The sequence below is a fragment of the Hibiscus syriacus genome, unplaced genomic scaffold (assembly GCF_006381635.1).
Source record: "Hibiscus syriacus cultivar Baekdansim isolate YM2019G1 unplaced genomic scaffold, ASM638163v2 tig00000477_pilon, whole genome shotgun sequence".
NCBI classification, from domain to species: Eukaryota; Viridiplantae; Streptophyta; class Magnoliopsida; order Malvales; family Malvaceae; genus Hibiscus; species Hibiscus syriacus.
Genome location: NW_024061790.1, coordinates 1,128,318 through 1,150,473, shown reverse-complemented (window position 1 = coordinate 1,150,473; position 22,156 = coordinate 1,128,318). Strand labels below are relative to the sequence as shown.

The 22,156-nt window shown below is 34.4% G+C and overlaps 1 pseudogene; it reads left to right on the top strand.

Moving 5' to 3' along the window:
* The first annotated feature begins 2,016 nt into the window (after positions 1-2,016).
* LOC120206695 lies at positions 2,017-8,338 on the top strand (annotated as a pseudogene).
* The last annotated feature ends 13,818 nt before the right edge of the window (positions 8,339-22,156 follow it).

Below are 22,156 nucleotides of genomic sequence, written 5' to 3'. Positions count from 1 at the left end.
ATGTGAACAAAATTGAAAAATCAGGAATTAAAGTAAAATGGGTAAATAGTTAGGTGGTCAATAATATAGTTTACCTTAAAAATTAATGTTTTATAAATATTATACTTTAATTAAATTACATTTAGATTTTTAACTAATTTATAATTATACGTTTAGTACTTTATAATTTAATGTTTTATAAATTAATTTAATGGTGCTCATCCGTACTCGTTGAGCGTGGCATCATCATCCTAATACATAATATCCTAAATTACCCTAAATAAATATAGAAAGTTTTAAAGTTTGATTTAATTACAAATAATCAATAAAATAATTGAAAATTTGTAAAAAATTAAAATTCCCGTATTTAACCTGTATTCAATTTTATGCACATGTTGTCTTCATTAAAATAAACATGTCTTGAGTTCGATGTCCAATTGAGGCGTTTCAAAATGCGTTGAAAAAATAACTGAAAGTCGGTCCTATTTCAAGAAGACATCTTTGCTTGAAAATACTTAGAGTCTATATGGGCATTGTTGGATAGTTAAGGAAGCAATTATTGAAGATTTTACATGATTCACCACAGAGCAGACACTCTGGTATACAAGGAACTTATCAATGTCTTAAAACTTATTTCTATTGATTGGGGTGAAATCATTTTTTAAACTTCATGTTGCTCAGTGTGATGTTTGTCATAGCAACAATAACTCTTCATAATTTTTTGTAGTAGTACAAGAATGCGAGATTGAAACTTTTGGATGCAGTAAGGAAAGTTAGAGATGAAATACAACTAGATTTAAATTTTAAGAAGCAAACAACAATAGAATCATATTTTACTAAGTTGTCCTAGTTATATTTGTAATTTTATAGAATTATTGATTTATAATATTGAAAGGACCATAACTTTATATAAGAGTCTTCTAGAAAATTATTATCTTATTAATTTATTGAAATTATTAATTTAGACTTTGAACCCAAGTTTGGGCTAAAAAAATATTATTTTAGAGACATTATTAATTTATCGAATATTAATTTATAAAAATTCTATAATATGAAATAGAAACGTTAGTTTTAATATAATTTAAATGTTAAACTAACAATTATTTTTTGACCAAATTTTAGGTGAGAGTTGTTTTATTTTCTTATTTAAATTTTAAATATCATTTATCTAAAATCTTGAAAAATAAAACATAAACAATAACCGAGATCGAATTTTCAGATTTTTATTATTGCAACATAATAAAAGGAACAAATCAATATGGAAATACTTAATATGATTAAAAACAGCTTAATTAAAATATAATATATATATGAAGGAAAAGTGGAGAAAAGAAAAAGAATTCAAAGTTCGCATGGGAAATGTCCTAATTTTTCTTCTTCTTTTTTTGAAAGAGGGTACTTTGTATTAGAGGAGATTACAAAGTACACCACCTCGAGGACCTCATTAAAAAACCTCCCTAAGCTTAAGTGGAGGAAAAAGAGTAACCTTAGGCGGTTAAAATGAAATACTTTGGAAACAGTTGCATACAAGCTATCCCCAGCCCAACTCGTGGACAACAAACACGAACCACTGCCATGGAAAATGACAAAGACGTAGTATACACATACCCTAAACCCAAGGAAAGATAGCGTTACAACTAGAAGACAAACCACAACAACAACCGAAACAAGGGTGAACCCAAGCACTGAGAAATAAAGACCTCACAAACTGAATCCGAATCAACAAAGCAGGAATATCAAGCAGCAATTGAACCGAAAAGCTAGCATTCATTGGAAAAATATAAAAATTACCACACCATCAATTATGTTTATTTTTTAAAGGTAGGTGACAAAAATAGAACTAAAACATAAAATTAAATATGATTTAGAAAAAAATAGTTGAGTGACCAAAAAGGAATAAAAGTGATAGTTGGGTAGCTAAATACGTAGTTTATTCTTTTCGTTTTCAACCTCTGTCGGCTCCGGCGATTACCTGCTTACTTTTCCCTTCTTTGACTCTTTACCTTTATTTATTTATTTTTATTTATTTTTAAGCTAATAAAAAACAACACAAAACCCCAGACTTTACTCTGCCGATTTCCGCTTTTTTTTCCGCCACCGTTAACTTATTCTTTCGTCGGAACGCACGGCCGGTCGCCGCGCAGCGCCGCTTCTCTTTGACCTTTGAGTCGTCGTTGGAGCCGTCAGTCCAAGTTAGGGTGCGGACTCAGTCGTTGGTGGTTCGAAAGAGGTGAATGTTGGGATTTCGGTGTTGAAGGACCAGATATCACGTTAGATCTGCTGAAGGAATTGCTTCCGGTTTTCGTTAGCTGTTTGGGAATGGAGAGTTGAAGCGTTGTTTCATTTTGGATGGTAAGCGTCGGAGGGAAAGAAGAGCGAAGTGAAGAGAAAGTAGGAGAGGTGGTAGTTGCAGATGATGAACGGAGCTCCGGAGAGCGATCGTATAGGGCGGTGGCGTTTTGGTGATTTCCTCACATGGAATGGCAGATCTTGTTAGCTACGGTAATGCCCAACGTGACATCGACCAGGTCTTCCTTTTTTCCTTTCTACTTTGTTTTATAGTTAACCTTTATTTATACTTGATTTATTTCTCAATTTCGTTGTTAACTTTGTTTCACTTTCAAAATTCCCCTCAAATTTTCTGATCATTAGAAGAAACGAAGGGTTATTTGGTGGAAATTTTGGATTTTTTCTGCTATTTTTTGGAATATTTAAGTGTAGTATTTAGTTTCTTAATTCTAGATTTTCGGAGACTTCACATAGCTTGGAAGAATGATTTTCTTTTGGAATCTGATTTAGGAGAATCTGGAGAACTGTGCTTGAGAACGTTGAAATTTTATGTTTTTTTTGTTATTAGAACCGGGGAAAAATGGTTGGCAGCTTTGGTTAATGAATTTGGAAGGTGCATGATTTATATTAGGCAACAAATTTAAGAACACTGATTATTATATTAACCCGAGCCAAAAATATGGTGATTCTTATGAACACTAAGCATATGAACACGTATTAGCCAGGAACGGAATGAGTGATACTTAATTGTGCTGCGATATGTTTCATATTTATCAGTTTATAGTTTTTGAGTTACAGTCTGATGTTTCTTGGTCATGAAATGACTTTCTTGATGTTTTTATCCTTTTGCAAATAATCTTTTTACCTTATGTAGGCATTAATAGCTTTGTAGAAGGGTGCTCAGCCTCTGAAATATGGACGCAAGGGAAAGCCTAAGTTTTGTCCATTTAGACTTTCTAATGTAAGTTTGGTTCCAACTTTTGAAACCTCTGTTACATTCTTTTCATGTGTGGATAGTACTTTTTTCTGCTTTATTAGATGATGTAAAAATAGAGACAAGTATGCAGTGATTTGTTATCTTTTGTTCCTAACTTGACAAATATTTAATGACTCTGTTTTGAATTACCAAGTAATTCTGTTTTACTCTTGTTGTTCCTTTTCTTTTCCTTTCCTTTTTATACTTTATTTTAATCTAACTGACAAATTTCTGCACTTACCAACTGTTCTCTTTTTAAATTGCAGGATGAAACAACTCTAATCTGGATTTCAAGTAGTGGTGAAAGAAGTTTAAAGTTAGCCTCAGTTTCTAAAATAATTCCTGGACAAAGAACTGTAAGATCTTTATGTTCCTTTTGTTGCATTTTTGTTTTAATATATGACTAGAAACATGTACACCCATTATGTTAGGAAAAGAAAAAGAAATTTTAGGTAGTTTGTTTAGAAGAAGCGTGTATTATTTTGAAATATCGAAGTGCTGACATGACCTTGATGCTATTGTGTTAATTAATTTCTTAAGTTGTGTTCTTGATTGAGTTGGTGTCTGGTTAAACTGGGACACCAATTCAGTCAGGGACCTTAATATTAGTATAGATGTCGATATTCTAATTCTTACTTTTTTTGTCACAGCATCTAGTTTTCTTTCTGCAATGCTTTTCTTTTTCTTTTTAACTTATTCTAAATTTTCGTTGTTAATGCTCTATCAGGCTGTTTTCCAGCGATATCTCCGGCCTGAGAAGGATTATTTATCTTTTTCTCTTATATACGACAAAGGGAAAAGTTCACTTGATCTGGTTTGTAATGGAACTTTGATATTCTGTTTGTAGGTAGATGATAAGCTATTGTTTATATTTTTTATCCTCTTTTGTGTGTCTGTTCTTAATTTAATGCATGGTTGGCTTCTAGATTTGCAAGGACAAAGTTGAGGCAGAGGTGTGGATCGCAGGCCTCAAAGCATTAATTTCCTCTGGTCAGAGTGGACGCTCCAAAATTGATGGCTGGAATGATGGAGGCCTTTACCTGGATGTAATTCCATCTTCTTTTGACTTCTTCCGACTAGTCTTTGTGTTTTTTTTTCTTTTCTGTTTGATGAAGTGCTGTACATAATTTTTGGTATAACCACTGGTATCCGTCCCATTGGCCGAATAATCCAGATTAGGTACTGCTGTTGTTACATGTTCAAAATGCGACAAAATTTTGTCTTGAATTATTGGTTAGTCATGAATCAAGACCAAAACTATCTTTTCAGCTCTTGCTGAACAAGAACAAAGTCTTTATGTAGACACCTTTACTTTGGTTGTTTGACAAAGTTAGGTGGGTTAACTTTGTATTTAAGGTTTCAGTGGCTTATTCCTAGTTATTAAAATTCTTTCATTTATATGCCTAAAAAAATTATGCTTAATTTTTTTCTTAACCGACTGTTATACCTACAGTAAATCATGTTTACCATAAATGTTTATCCCTGACTGGTTCCAGGATGGCAGAGATCTGACATCAAATAGCGCAAGTGACAGTTCTGTCAGTGCCACTCGAGCTATTAGTTCCCCTGAAGTTTTTGTCAGTTTTAACCCTAACACTTCACCTAAGAATTCACAGCCTGATAATTATTTTCATTCTGAAAGGTCACATGCAGCATCAGAAGGCACAAATATGGATGTAAAAGGATCTGGTTCATATGCTTTTCGTGTTAGTGTTTCTAGTGCCCCAAGTACTTCTAGTCATGGTTCTACACCGGATGATTATGATGCTTTAGGGGATGTGTATATATGGGGTGAAGTTATCTGTGATAGTGCCATGAAGGTCGTATCTGATAAGAATGCCAATTATTTGAGCATGAGGGTAGATGTACTTCTTCCCAGGCCTTTAGAGTATAATGTAGTTTTAGATGTACATCATGTAGCCTGTGGGGTCAAGCATGCTGCCCTAGTTACAAGGCAAGATGAAGTTTTTACATGGGGTGAAGAATCTGGAGGACAACTTGGCCATGGTGTTGGGACGGATGTTATTCAACCTCGTCTTGTTGAATCACTGGCTGTCACTAGTGTTGATTTTGTCGCCTGTGGTGAATTCCATACTTGTGCTGTTACAATGGCTGGGGAACTTTATACATGGGGAGATGGAATCACAATGCTGGGCTTCTTGGTCGTGGTACTGATGTCTGCCACTGGATACCAAAGAGAATTTCAGGTCCTCTTGAGGGGCTTCAAGTAGCTTCAGTAACTTGTGGTCCATGGCATACGGCTTTGATAACATCAACAGGACAGATGTTTACTTTCGGAGATGGTACATTTGGTGTCTTGGGCCATGGTGGCAGAGAGCGTGTTTCATATCCAAGAGAAGTAGTCTTTGTCAGGATTGAGAACAATTGTCGTGGCATGTGGAGTGTGGCATACTGCTGCCATTGTTGAGGTTATTGTCTCTCAGTCTAGTGCTACTGTTTCATCAGGAAAATTATTCACATGGGGGGATGGGGACAAAAATCGTCTTGGACATGGGGGACAAGGAACCTCGGCTAAAGCCCACATGCGTTCCTGCACTAATTGATTACAATCTTCACAAAGTTGCATGTGGTCATAGCTTAACAGTTGGTTTGACCACATCAGGACATGTTTTTACAATGGGCAGTACTGTGTATGGTCAACTTGGGAATCCCTACGTTGATGGAAAAATACCATCTTTGGTAGAAGACAAGATTTCAGGGGAATGTGTTGAAGAAATTGCCTGTGGTGCATATCATGTAGCGGTTTTAACATCCAGGAATGAAGTCTATACATGGGGTAAAGGAGCTAATGGTAGGTTGGGCCATGGAGATCTTGAAGATCGAAAAACTCCTACTCTGGTTGAAGGTTTGAAGGATAGGCATGTTAAATTTATTGCTTGTGGTTCAAACTATAGTGCTGCAATATGTCTCCATAAGTGGGTATCTGGTGCTGAGCAATCTCAATGCTCAGCTTGCAGACAGGCTTTTCGGTTTACCAGAAAAAGGCATAATTGCTACAACTGTGGACATGTGCATTGTCTTTCCTGCAGTTCAAAAAAAGCATCAGGATCAGCTTTGGCTCCTAATCCTGGGAAACCTTATCGTGTTTGTGATTCCTGTTTTGCTAAGCTGAATAAGGTTTCAGAAGCTGGTAATAACAGGAAGAATTCCGGACCTCGCCTTTCAGGCGAGAACAAGGACCGGTTGGATAAGGCTGAAATAAGATCATCCAAATCTGCAACTCCTTCTAACATGGACTTGATTAAGCAGCTAGATAGCAAAGCAGCCAAACAAGTAAAAAAGGCCGAAACGTTCTCATTGGCTCGCTCTAATCAAGCACCTTCTTTGCTACAGTTGAAAGATGTTTTTTCTAATGCTGTAGATTCACGAAGGACACACCCTAAACCGATTCTTGCAGGATCTGGAGTAAGTTCCAGATCTGTTTCACCTTTCTCAAGGAGACCTAGCCCTCCTCGTTCTGCGACCCCAGTTCCTACAACATCCGGACTTTCTTTCGCCAAAAGCATCGCAGATAGTTTGAAAAAGACAAATGAACTTTTGAACCAAGAAATGCTCAAGTTGCGTGCACAGGTAACAATGCCGTTACTGGTGCTTTTAATATTGTATTATGTGCTTGGGCCTTGTGGTACTGAATCAATGTAATTCTGATGATTGTGGATCCATTCTAGGTTGAGACCTCGAGAAAGAGATGTGAACTCCAGGAATTGGAGCTTCAGAAATCAACAAAGAAAACTCAGGAAGCTATGACATTGGCTGCAGAGGAGTCTGCTAAGTCTAGAGCTGCAAAAGAAGTTATAAAGTCACAGACAGCACAGGTTAGCTTCACCTTTATTATTGTCCTTTTTCTTTGAATTCTCTTATTTGGAAATCAGTTCTTATAAACTTACAAAGCAACTTCAACATCTCATGGTATGCACAATGGTTTTCCAACGAGATTAGCTTCTTAAAACAATTAACTGATTCATTTTATTATATTGTGTGTTAAAAGGTTCATTTTTTATTTTGGTGATTATAGAATCCTTTGCATCCTCATTTTGAGATTTGGTGCCACTTTGCAATCCTAGCCTATTGCTTGCTCTTCAATTTGCCTCTCATAATGCTTACAAGAATTTGTTTCTGTACTGCATCTCAGCTCAAGGATATGGCTGAAAGGTTGCCACCTGGAGTCTATGGAACGGAGAACATTAAGCCAGCATACTTGCCAAATGGCTTGGAGCCAAATGGTGTTCACTATCCAGATGCAAACGGAGAGGGACATTTAAGATCTGATTCAAATGGTGGTTCTTTCCTTGCTTCTCCTACTGCATTTGATTCGACCTTAATCAGTGGCTCGAAGAGCCCTGGTCAATTTCATAGGGAACCAACTGGAGCCAATGGTGGAGATGACCATTCTGGCACTAGACAGCTCAATGGTAGCGAGGGTTTACAGGGAGGTGGCATTAGTGTGTCAGCAGCTGGTGATGAGAGGGAATCTGGGTCTTTTGGAGAAGGTGAAAATGGAATGAAATCTAAAAGTTCTGCATTGGTTGCTAATGGCAATCAAGTGGAGGCCGAGTGGATTGAACAGTATGAGCCTGGAGTCTACATTACTCTTGTGGCACTGCGGGATAGAACAAGGGATCTCAAACGAGTACGCTTCAGGTACATTTTCTCTTTTATCTACGTATTGAATTATTGTTTTGTCTAAATACAACAATAACAACGTAACAGAAAAGAAAAAGGAAAGCCTTCAATGGAAAACAGGGAAATAATATAAACTAAAAACACCCATCTATATGCAGCACAGCCATGTGGTTGGTTTTTATGGATCTGGGATTTTAAGAAATGTTCATATATATGCAGCCGTAGGAGATTCGGAGTGCACCAAGCAGAAACTTGGTGGTCAGAGAACCGTGACAAGGTATATGAGCGGTACAACGTTAACATATCGGACAAAACATCGATTTCTGGGCAAACTGCCCGCAGATCGGAAGGAGCTTTCTCACGCACTTCTCAAGTGTAACAATAAGCTTCTGACTTCACTGATTAGGCTGTAAGGATCCCTTATCTATAATTTATTTTGTTGCATTTAATCCGTCTTAGGTCTTCACAGATGGTGTATTGTAGTATATATGAAATCCCTCAATTTCGGCAAGGAAGTTTTTGTTCGTTGCTTTCTCCATTCCCAGTCTTTGAATTCCAAAATATTTTTTTTAATGCTTAGATCAAGAGCAAATAGTATTTTTGGTTTAACCAAGTGAATTTAATGTATTAATCGATTATTTTGGATCGAGTTTTAGAAGTTCATTATAAAGATGATTTCTTCCTCCCCTTATCCCATACATATGGAAAAAAGGGATAACCATTTTTATTATAAAGACGATTCTTTCAATCCAATTTATTTCATTTACAAATAGTGATTTGATTTTATAGATTTGTACTTTATGAAATTAACTAATTAAAAATAGAATAAATATTTAAATAAATGTTCAAAGTATTATTAGTTTTAAAATTGCAGACCCTAACCCTAAAAACAGCCGAGAGCCAACTGGACGTGGAAAACACTAGCACAATGACAGGTCATTGAATTTAAGTCATATAATAAGACCAAGGGTAAATTATAAATTTCATCATTAAATTTTATTCTATCTTATTTTACCAAAATGATGTCATTTTATATCTATATAACAGTTTATTTATAATGTCATTAGTGAAAAAAGCGGTTGAATGATAAAAAAATCAATATATTAAGTTCAATGAAAAAATTAAAAAGATTTAAAGTACTAAATAGTAAAAAGAGTAAATTTTAATTACTAAATTTGTAATTTACCCTAAAATTAAACAAATACATCACCACCGAAAACGGAGGAGTAGGCGGTTCGGAGTCGTTGAGCGTTGAACAGGCCGGGTGCCGTGTCCAACTCGTTGATTCCGAAGAATAAGCAAAATAAAAAGAATATCGTAAATAAATAATGTAAATGCGCAAACCGTGTCTACATTTTCTTTTTCGTTTTTAAAATGGATATCCTTAATATTCAATTTAAAATTAAAATTGTCCAAGGTTAATAGTTTTAAAAAGGGGTAAAGTAGAGAAATAATTTTCTAGTTATAGAATATTATTTTGTTGAATCTCATGATTATTAAAAGTTACAAAATGATATTCCGACTATAATACAACAACAACAACAAAATCATATTCCCATATACAATGGGATTAAGGGGAGGTAGAATAGTAGGTTGCCCCAAACGCCAGTTTGAGAGCAGTTTCTATGGAAGACCTCCGGCAGTCAGAAAATTAAAAATAAAGATAAAATACAATGTATGTATAAATAAATAAAATACGTAGTTGAACAGTCTTCATATGCGCGTCTGTTATGTGAAGTAACCCCTGCAAATAAATCTATGCGTAAAAATCTCTGCATATAGACAGAAACGTAAATCCCGACTAAATTTAAAAGAGGAAACATAAAGAGAATGAAACAGATAAGTCAGAGGTTGCAAGCTACGATAAAGGAATAAAGTCAAATAGAGTAATACCTAAACTAAGGCAACACTTCTTCGTTACCCTAGTTCTAATCTTTCATAAATTCACATGACAGAAACGTATAAAAAGTAGAAGTCAAAGAAATTACTACAAAGGCATTAAAAAGAAGACAAAGATGCTACATCCTATGGCTGTGACCCACACTACTCGACTACTCTGGTCTTAAGTCGCCATACCTTCCTATCAGAGGTCATGTCCTCGGTAAGGGCTAAATCCTTCAAATCAGATCTCAAGCAGTCTACCCACTTCCTCCTTGGTCGTCCTCTCCTTCTGGCACCGTCGACTGTAATCGACTTTACCCTCCTGACCGCATCCGACGGTTGTCGCCTAAGGACATGTCCAAACCACCGGAGTCTTCTCTCCCTCAATTTTTCGGATACAGTCATCACCCCAAAGGACATCTTAATTGCAGAGTTTGGTGTCATGTCCCACAGAGTCCTACCACATACCCATCGAAGCATTCTCATTTCTGCGGCCTCCATCCTCCTTACGTGATCCTTCCTGATTGCCTAACATTCTGATCCATACAGCAGCGCTGGTCTTATTGTCATTCTATAAAATTTTCCCTTAAGTTTTAGTGGCACCTTCTTGTCACACAAAACTCCAGTAGATGCCTTCCACTTTAGCCATCTCGCCTTTATACGGTGTGTAACGTCATCATCTACACCCCCATCTTTATGTATCATTGACCTTAGATACTTGAAACAATCATTTGAGGGGAGAACGTGTCCTTCGATGCATACTTCTACTTCTTCATCGGTTTGGTTTCCACTGAAGTTTGAACATAAATACTCTGTCTTTTCAATATTGATCCTTAGACCTTTTTCTTCTAAAGCAGTCTTCCAGGTGGCCAGTCTACTATTCAGCTCAGTTTTTGTTTCAGCAACTAGGACAATGTCGTCAGCGAAAAGCATACACCATGAAACACCTTCTGGTGTCGCACAATAGATGTCGTCCATAATCAAGGCAAAGATGTAAGGGCTAAGAGTCGACCCCTGGTGGAGTCTGATTTCCACCAGGAATGCATCGGTGTCGCCAACTGTAGTCCTGATATATGTAGTAGATCTATAGTACATATCACGAATCGCCCGGATATAAGCAGTTGGGATCCGTCTCGTTTCCAAGGTCTTCCAGATCGTATCACAGGGAACGCTATCATACGCCTTCTCAAGGTCAATGAACGCCATGTCAAGATCTCTATTTTTTCCCTATATTTCTCCATAAGACGTCGAAGTGGATGAATTGCCTCCGTAGTAGACCTATCTGGCATAAAGCCAAATTGGTTTTCCGAAACCCTAGTAACATGTCTCAACCTAGCCTCTATCACCCTTTCCCATAGATTCATGGTATGACTAAGTAGTTTAATACCTCTGTAGTTACCACAACGTTGGGGATCTCCTTTATTCTTATAGATTGGTATCACCGTAGACTCTCTCCACTCCTCTGGCATCTTGGCAGTCTGTAAAATAATATTAAAGATGTTGGTCAACCACTTTATTTCGACTATAATGTGTTGCTTTATTGAGTTCATGATTATTAAAAGTTATAAAATAGTCATCTAACTATTCATATGTTTCAAACTTGTCAATTTTCGTTAAAAATTAACTATAATCTGAGCTGAATATTAACATGTTGACTGAGATATGATAAAATATGATCATATAATCCCAAACTACTATCATATCTTAGTTAACATATTAACCTCCAGCTCAGACAACTTTAAATTTTTTAACGAAAAAGGACGAATTTAAAACACGTGAATAGTAAGGTGATCATTTTGTAATCTTTAATAATCAAGGGACTCGACAAATCAACACCTTATAATCAAATGATCATTTTATAATTTTTAATAGTCGAGACTTAATAAATCAGTACTCTATAGTCGGGAGACCATTTATGTACTTTACCTTTATAAAAAAATTTAAAATTTGAGTTAAATTCAAAAGGGAATAGGGCTGAAGTTGGGTGATACCAAACTCACTAAATTCTAATAAAAGGGGCTTTGTTTTCAACTTTCAAGCCTTCATATTTTGACGAAAACCCATCCATAACGCAAGAGAGTGATTTCTGAACTGTCTTTTTTCTGTTCTAACTGTTTTTTTTAAAAAGAAATATTGAATACAAAATTGAAATATCGTTTTCTCCGACCAACAGAAATATTAATTGTGAGAGTAACGTAAACGATCAAATTTTGGATATAATATGAAGCCTAAAAATTGACACTAACTGTCAACTTTGTTTACCAAGTTGTATTCAAGTCGAGCACGCTTTAATTACCAAGTTTGATTCAATTTCTAAACTCTCTTCTTTAATATTATTTTTGTTTCTTTTAGGATTAGGGTAAACTATGCATTTAGTACATAAGTAACAATTTTAGTATGTTTTAGTATCTAAACTTTCATTTTTTTTTCAAAACCATACCTAATTTTTAATTTTTGTTTCATTTTAGTACCCCCGTTGTAAAAACTTAACGGACGAGCTTGCTGACCGCCGTGTCTACCGTTGTCGACCATTACATCCTCCGATCGATAAAGCCCAAACTTTCCAGCCCGTACCTTTTTGACCCCCCTGAAGTGATTCCGACCTCCGTTTCACCGGAAAACACCTCAATCTCCCCAAATCGCCGATGGACTCTTCGATTTCTTCATCCTTCAATCTCCATGGTCCACCGTTTGATGGGCTTGAAATTAGCCTATGTTGGTTGACTCGTCATTCTTTCGTGGTCCAAAGTTCGGATTGGTCGTTTGTCCACCGTATATATGCCACGTCAGCCTATCTGTTAAGTTTTTAACGACGAGGTACTAAAATGAAACAAAAACTAAGTGTCAGATATCATTTGGAAAAAAATGAAAGTTTATGTACTAAAACATACCAAAATTGATAGCTTAGGTACTAAACACATAGTTTACCTTAAGATTATTGTAGTATTTGATATATATATATATATTTCAATCAATTTGATTTATTTTTAATAATAAATTTTAAATTTTATTAAATAATCTCAATGATAAAATAGAAATGCTGTTCTCTTTAAAGAATTTAAATTGAATATTTATATGTTGCCAATTATAAAGAAAAAACTGAATAAATACTATCCTTAATCGTCAAGACTAATAATAAATGCTAGAATTTAAATTTTTAATATTATTTAAAGAATTCAATTTTTATTTTTTCATATTAATATATAATTTAATTACAGTTATTATCTTAATGATTAAATTCATTATTTTACAAATAAAAACAATTCAAATCTAGTATTTAAAGTAAAAATTAGGCAAAATTTCTCATATAATATTATGAAAAAAATTTACTCACATAATTATTTGTTAAAGTATGATGATTGTTACAGTATCACCTATAAGATACTGAAAGTATAATGTATCTTCATCTTTCTCGAGGAAAATACATGGATCATAGTGCGTCTTCTTCCTGCACCCTATATGGTTCTAACTCTGTTCCATTCATGCTTCTTCCTCTGGAGAATTAAAGATACATTGAGGTCTCTACATCTTGTTGATGTTGAAGACGTACTGTGCTTCTAATATCTTTCAGAGTTACTATTTAAAATACTCTACTCAAAGGCAGAACACAACGAGGGTTAGTGGGGGCATGACCCCTAAATTTAAAAAATTATAATTTAAACTTTTAAATATTTTAAAAAAAAAATTAATCTATCCTTCTAAAAATTTTTAAAAATTCATATTAAGCTTTAAAATTTTAATATTATCAATGAAATCCCTCTCATATTTTTTAAAAATTATCATTAAGATTTTCAAAATTTTCAAAAATTCTAGTTAGAGCATTTTTTTGTAAAAAATATAAAATAAACTCTTCATTTTTTTTTCAAAATTTTAATTTAAACTTTTTAAAATTTTATATTAACCTCAAATTTTATCACCAAATTCTATCACTGATCCTACTCGAAAGAATAACTCTCATTATTTTTCCCATCTCATTCTAATAATTTCGCCTAAAAATTAGAAAAAATAAATTAAGAAAAAAGCCTCAGGCATTTGATTCATAAAAATATCACGTTTAAGCTTTGACTCTTTTCTCCCGGGATTGTCTCAGGAAAGGCGGGTTAATATACGGTTAATATACGGCATTACTGGATACATTAAAATGTATTTAATAAATTCGGTTTAGCGGTACCTATTATGTTGACAACTAATAATGTTTTAGGTAGAAAATATGAAAAACTATTAAAAAATTTGGTAACCGGTAAACTTTGGTTATCGGTAAGTATCTATCCTTTTTATAAAAGTGTCCATACTTTTAACATATCAAGTAAATTTTACCGGTTTTATCATAATGAATCTGGTTTTGTCATATTTTTACCTGTTATATTGTAAAGTATCTATCCTTTTTATAAAAGTGTCCATACTTATTTCACCGTGAAAATATATTTATTATTATATTTGGTTAATATTGTTAAATTTAAATTCTAAATAATATTTTATAAAATATCAAAACAATCAAATAATTTTTTGTGTAAATGAAATTATTAAATTAATATTGTAGGTGGAAAACATGAAACACTATTAAAAAAAATTGAAACATAAATTACATAACTTTAAAAAAAGTATATATCATTTTTATAAAAGTGTCCATACTTATAAAAAGTAGGTCTAAGTCATGAAGAAATATTAAAAAATTGTGCTACCGGTTCGTGTCGATCCAAATTAAAAATGTGTCGATCCAAAACGATATAACAGGTAAAACTATGACAAAACCGGTATAGAAATGATAAAACCGGTAAAGCGCTACTGGATACATTTAAAGTGTCGGTACTTTAATATAAGGATCGACACTTCGTGAATTTAAAAGAGAAGCAGTTTTAAATCATATAAAGTGTTGATACTTTTAAAAAATGTATCGATCCAAAACAATATACCAGGTAAAAATATGATAAAATCGGTATCAAAATGATAAAACCGGTAAAACGTTACCGGATATATTAAAAGTGTCGATACTTTATATAAGGATCGACACTTTGTGAATTTAAAAGATAAACAGTTTTAGCGCCTATAATGTGTCGATACTTTAAAAAAATATATCGATCCACAACGATATAACATGTAAAAATATGATAAAACCAGTATCAAAATGATAAAACCGGTAAAATGATACCGGATATATTGAAAGTGTCGATACTTTTGTAAGTACGTGTAATAAATTATCGACACTTTCAAAGAAATAAGTAATTATCCTTTCGAAAGTATCGACACCTGACATAAAAGTATCGACACTTTTGTATTTGTATCGATTAAATATAAATAACATATCCGATGAAAATATAAGCTAAATATCCTCTGAAAATAAATAGAACGGACGAGTTTTTGAAATCGAAGCGTAATTGTTGCTGCATTTCAGAAGGAGTTTCTAAAGCGAAGTTTGTTTGTTTGTTTGTTGCTGCAGTCGAATCGAAAAGTATGTTGTCGAAACCCTAATTTTTTATTATTACAGTAATCGTGATAGGGTTTTTATATGTTGTTTGGGGTTTTGGAGTAAAGAAGCATTTGGGACCGATTGCAGGTAAAAAGTGATATTCAAGGAAAAATATAAATGTCGATACTTTTATTAAATATTATAGGTAGAAAATGATATTATAGGTTGTATAAATATGCCGACACATTTTGGTGTGGCCATTCAAATTCTTTTGAAGAAAACCGTTTTACCACAAGAGTAGTTATCTATATTTGTATATTGAATAAAGTGTATGTAACAAAATAATTTGATTTGCGTAAACTGATATATGAAGGAAAAATGGAGTCAATGGGTTGGAAAATTGTTGGTGGAGCAGATGACTTTGAAATTAAGGCCGAGACTCGAAAGCAACCAAAGGGTGGATATATGTACTTCTAGTAAGTATCAATGTCTTTTTGTTATTATTATTGAAATGGTAATTGGATTAAAGTATCGATAAACTTTAAATTGATTACAAATTTTAAATGTTGACAGTATGGCCGAATGCAAAAGGATGAAGGAAGATGGCACACAGAGCGGTTCGGTATGTAAAATGAAATTGACATTGAGTAGTATTTAGTGTTAATGTATTGATTAAGAAACGTTTATGTTTTATATTAGGTGACAAAAGATGTGAGGTCCAAATGGAATTCAATGAGTGATGCTGAAAAGGAACCTTACATCACACAGTCAAGGAATGATAGTAAAGAATACAAAGAACGGAGGAAAGCACATGAAAATAAGGTATTCATTAAACTTGTAAATACGTTGATACAAAATATATAAGAACTATAACATTATATATTGTTAAAAAATGTAGGAAGTGTCGACAAGATGCAGCATTAAAAGGGTGGATTTATTAATTAAACACCTTAAGGAGAAGGGTCAGTTGAATGTGCTGGGAGAAATAGGTTTTGGATCGTTGGTAGGAGTAAGGGATCGACCTATTCGGAGGGAATTGTGTCAATCCTTGATGGCGCAATTTGATGTCAGACAATGTATTGCTAAATATGGTGATTTTTCATTTCCTCTCAGGATCCCATGTGCTGCAGCCGTATTGGGGGTAGAAAATGAAGGCAAAAGTGTTGTAGAAGTCTGTAAGAGTAAGGACTGGAATGCACTTGCCTCCAAATATGGTTTGAAGCATAAGGTGACATATGCTGAAATTGAAGAGGAAATAAAAAGTGGATCTTACGTTGGGGATGAGCTGAAGGCCAAAGTTCTATTATACCTTGTTGGTATCTTTCTTTGTCCAACGGGTAATACGTCAACGAACAAAGAACATATGAAGCTCATTTGTGATGAAGGCTTGAAGGGTGAATTCAATTGGGCTGAATATATCCATTCGAGATTGATTGAATCAATAATCACCTTTAAAAAGGGCAGCCAGAGATACCTCAAAGGGTGCATAGCAATCTTAGAGGTAAATGAGTTGAAGAACTTTTTGTGTTTTTTATAAAAATATAAATTTTATTATAAATGCAGGTTGCACTGTTCGATTTTTGGTCGGGCTGTGAGGCAGTGCCGGCTTATGAAAGAACCGGAGTGGCACACATCCGTGCATGGGGGAAGGAAGAGGTGGTTAGAGTGATGGTGAAGTTGAAGTTGGATAGAGCGAAGAAGCAAGAAAGGGTAATAAATGTAATTAAATAATATTAAGAATATAATCAATGTCTTAATATTGTAATTTAATTTTGAAGGTTATTGGCAAGGATGTAGAGGAGGCAGTGGAGGCAGAGGAGAAGAAAGGAGGGATGGTTGTATTGGGGGATGACGGTGAGTGGGACGACGATGAGAGAAAACAGAGTAACTTCGACATTTTGATGTCTGAATTGGCTGATATCAAAAAAATACAATTTGAAATCATGCAAAGACAATCAAGAGTCGAAGAGAAACTTGATAGAGTCGAAGAGAAACTTGAGAGAGTCGAAGATACACTTGAGAGGCATAAGGGGGTAGTGGAAGGAAAAATAGATGGAGTGGTGAAAGAAGTAGAGGTATTGAGGGGTGAAGTGGTGAAAGAAGTTGAGGTGTTAAGGGGTGATATTAAGATGGTGACGGGTGAAAAATTTGAGGGAGTGGTGAAGGAGGTTGTGGAATTGAGGAGTGAACTTACGGGGGTGAAGGGGGTGGTTGATAAATACTTGAATGAAGGAGATCAATTGAAGGGTGAAATAAAAGAGATGAAGAGCTATGTAGAAAAAAATACGATGAACTGAAAAAATATGAAGAAGAAAAGAGGGAGGAGGAAGAAGAAGAGATGGAAGAAATGAGGATGAAGTAAGTCGATGTCATTTATACACCGGAGAGTGTTATAGCAGCAGATTTGGATTCGGAATGTCCTGCACCCCAGAAGAAGAAGCAGAAGGTAAGTTGAATAAAAGAAAACTTAATTTGATTTTTATTATGTTGTTGTGACACAAATTTGTATGCAAAATTGTAGGTTGAAAAAGCGGATATTCCAAGCGGAATTGATGACATCGAAGCTGCAATTTGTGATTATTTATGGAATAGTGAGTTAGAATCGGAGTAAGTGAAATATATTGCTTTGTGAGTTATATTTAAATATTTCATGACAACATATTAATCCTAATGATTCATACAGATATTCTGTAATCTCAATGGGAAATCAATTCGCTAGTGTATACGACGTTGCAACGTTGAAGCCTACGGAATGGGTTGGCGGTGTGGTAAGTAGAAAGTAGAAAATGTTAAAACTTATTGAATATGTTCTGATTGTGTAATTAATTTTGTTAGGTTATTGATTTGCTCGCCTGGACAGTATGCTACTATTCTCAGAAGTCACTCCGGATGATTGGCTACCTTCCATACCACTTAGCGGTGAGTTAAATTAATAAATGGAGATAAGTAGTGTTATAGACGGTAAATTAATAATGTTTGTTGCGTAATTGCAGCAGCAGGCGTTGGATGCCAACAGCAAAGAAAGTGTTGAGGGTATTGCTACCTTCTGGGGTCCCATACTGAATAACTATGTGAAATTCACCGACTGTGAGAAGGTAAGACACCATACCAATTGCAAATGATGTTTTCGGATATAGAATGTTGAATTTTGTCAAATTGGGTGTGAAATTTGTTGCAGATCATGATCACAATAAACTACCATAATTCACATTGGTATCTGTTGGTGTTGGATATGGTAGATCGTGTTGCAACAATATATGATAGTATGTTTACAACTGAAGCAGCTAAACAGAGAGTGAAGGATGCTAAGAGATTGGTATGTATGTATGTATGAAAGAACATTATGTAAATTATAATGCATAATTTTTTGGGATCATAACTTCTTTTATTTTAATGCAGATTAAAATATTAGATTCTTATAATAAGAAACGCATTTGGGTTGAATCATGTGGATCTCTAGGAAAGTATCCCTTGAAAAATTTCAAATTTGTGGAGCATAAGAAGAATAAGCAATTGAATGGGTATGAGATGTTATCACAAATAGAAGTCTTAATTTATGCAGTATTAATCATAATTGACATGTGTGGTTTTCAAATTTTGTAACAGACATGATTGCGGCATGTATGTGATGATGTGGATGGAATCGATCGGTTCTACAGGGGCAACTGGTGATTTTGTAAGTGGAAAGAAAAATTCATTTGTGGTAAAATTGTTAAAAGTCGTAGATTGAATGTTGTAGTTGACAATACTTAACGTTCTGACAATTTGAATATAGGTTGTTGGAGACTGGGATCGATCGCGAATATTAAACGATCTCGTAAGCCACAATCAAAATGAACGAAGACAGGAGATAACAAAAGCTGCCATGATACATAAGAATAACAAAAGGATGCAATGATGTAAATGTAGGGTTAATTTTGTATAAGATTTATAATTTTGTATACGATTTATAATTTTGTATGTGAATATAATTATGAATGAGATGAGAAAAGTTAGCAGTATGTTGTTGTACATGTTTCTTATACACATTAAGGGTCATGTTGATACTTTAAAGTAAAAGGCAAATTTACAATATGGCCAACAGGGTGCAACAATAAAGTGTCGAACCATATATAAAAAGTGTCGATCCCAAAAACATCGATAACCAAAAGTATAATGTAATATGTAATTTTTCAATCTAACCGGCACAAGTATACCGGTTTTATGAGAGAATATGTCTAAATAATGTGTCGACACTTTTTAGTGTTGTCGATATTTTTGGTCCAGAATGAATGGAAAACAGGGTGCAACCATAAAGTGTCGATCCATATATAAAAAGCGTCGATCCCAAAAACATCGAAAACCAAAAGTATAATGTAATGTGTAATTTTTCAATCTAACCGGTACAAGTATACCGGTTTTATGAGAGAATATGTCTAAATAATGTGTCGACACTTTTTCAGTTTGTGTCGATATTTTTGGTCCAGAATGAATGGCCAACAGGGTGCAACAATAAAGTGTCGAACCATATATAAAAAGTGTCGATCCCAAAAACATCGAAAACCAAAAGTATAATGTAATATGTAATTTTTCAATCTAACCGGTACAAGTATACCGGTTTTATGAGAGAATATGTCTAAATAATGTGTCGACACTTTTTTAGTTTGTGTCGATATTTTTGGTCCAGAATGAATGGAAAACAAGGTGCAACCATAAAGTGTCGATCCATATATAAAAAGTGTCGATCCCAAAAACATCGAAAACCAAAAGTATAATGTAATATGTAATTTTTCAATCTAACCGGTACAAGTATACCGGTTTTATGAGAGAATATGTCTAAATAATGTGTCGACACTTTTTTAGTTTGTGTCGATATTTTTGGTCCAGAATGAATGGAAAACAGGGTGCAACCATAAAGTATCGATCCATATATAAAAAGTGTCGATCCCAAAAACATCGAAAACCAAAAGTATAATGTAATATGTAATTTTTCAATCTAACCGGTACAAGTATACCGGTTTTATGAGAGAATATGTCTAAATAATGTGTCGACACTTTTTTAGTTTGTGTCGATATTTTTGGTCCAGAATGAATGGAAAACAGGGTGCAACCATAAAGTGTCGATCCATATATAAAAAGTGTCGATCCCAAAAACATCGAAAACCAAAAGTATAATGCAATATATAATTTTTCAATCTAACCGGTACAAGTATACCGGTTTTATGAGAGAATATGTCTAAATAATGTGTCGACACTTTTTTAGTTTGTGTCGATATTTTTGGTCCAGAATGAATGGAAAACAGGGTGCAACCATAAAGTGTCGATCCATATATAAAAAGTATCGATCCCAAAAACATCGAAAACCAAAAGTATAATGTAATATGTAATTTTTCAATCTAACCGGTACAAGTATATCGGTTTTATGAGAGAATATGTCTAAATAATGTGTCGACATTTTTTTAGTTTGTGTCGATATTTTTGGTCCAGAATGAATGGAAAACAGGGTGCAACCATAAAGTGTCGATCCATATATAAAAAGTGTCGATCCCAAAAACATCGAAAACCAAAAGTATAATGTAATATGTAATTTTTCAATCTAACCGGTACAAGTATACCGGTTTTATGAGAGAATATGTCTAAATAATGTGTCGACACTTTTTTAGTTTGTGTCGATATTTTTGGTCCAGAATGAATGGAAAACAAGGTGCAACCATAAAGTGTCGATCCATATATAAAAAGTGTTGATCCCAAAAACATCGAAAACCAAAAGTATAATGTAATATGTAATTTTTCAATCTAACCGGTACAAGTATACCGGTTTTATGAGAGAATATGTCTAAATAATGTGTCGACACTTTTTTAGTTTATGTCGATACTAATTTAAATATCAAGTGTTTTTCCACCGTTCACTATATATAGTACTCTAAATCAAGAAACCCTAAACATAAAGGCAAGCAGGCAGAAGATAACTCTTCCTCTTTCTTCTAGCGTTATCATAAGTGACGATCAGATATTCAGGTAAATTTATCGATATTTTATGGGTTTGATTGATTTCTATATTGAAGTTTTTTTCCTGAATGTGTTTGTGTTCCATTGTAATAGCATCCAATCAAAATGGCTCCAAAACGTCAGCGTTAGAAGCGCGGTCTTTCTCAAAGCTCTTCTCAACCCAGTTCTTCTCAACCACAACCTCCTTCTGTAACAAACGATTCTTCTGAGGAAATCAGGTCCTTCGAAACTCTGAACTTTAGATCCGATATGGAGAAACAAAGATGGCAGACGAGTTTTAAAGTAAGGAAGATTCGTCCCAAACGTGTCATTGACCTGGGTTTCTTGTTTGATGATAAATATGCATTTAGTTTTAAATCCACATTTACATCTTGGGGTTGGCTTGAATTCCTTGGTGTAGAACCAAGATATTATCCCAATCTAGTTAGAGTCTTCTACAACAATGCTTCCTTACAGCACGAGCCTAATAAGACTAATATAATAGGAATTAATACACATGTCATGGGGAAGGATATATATATATTTCCAAAAACTATTGCGGAGGGTTTAGGTGTAGCGAATACAGGGGATTCAGATGAAAATGGTGTAGATAGGTCTACAATTAAACGGGTTGCTAGAAATAGCCCAATTCACCTCGATGTAGAGTCGAGAGTGTTTCACAAAATGCTCACATGGTATATCCGGCCTAGTGGGGGAAAAAATTCAACGCTTCGAGACAACGATTATTGGTGGATAGCAAAGTATAAATCCAAAACGGCTCCAAACATTGCAAAACTCATATTTAATACAATTGTATATATGGTCACAAAGGGAGCAACAATTTCAACTACACTACCATATGGATGTGTCATCACCCATCTGTTGAAGAAGAAGGAAGTTGATTTTTCGCATGACGCCCCTGTTCGATTAACCCGCAAGATTGACATGGTATTTATTAAAAAAGCGGGATATGATTTTGTTGAAAAACTCGGTTGGAAGCGTGTCAAGGAGGT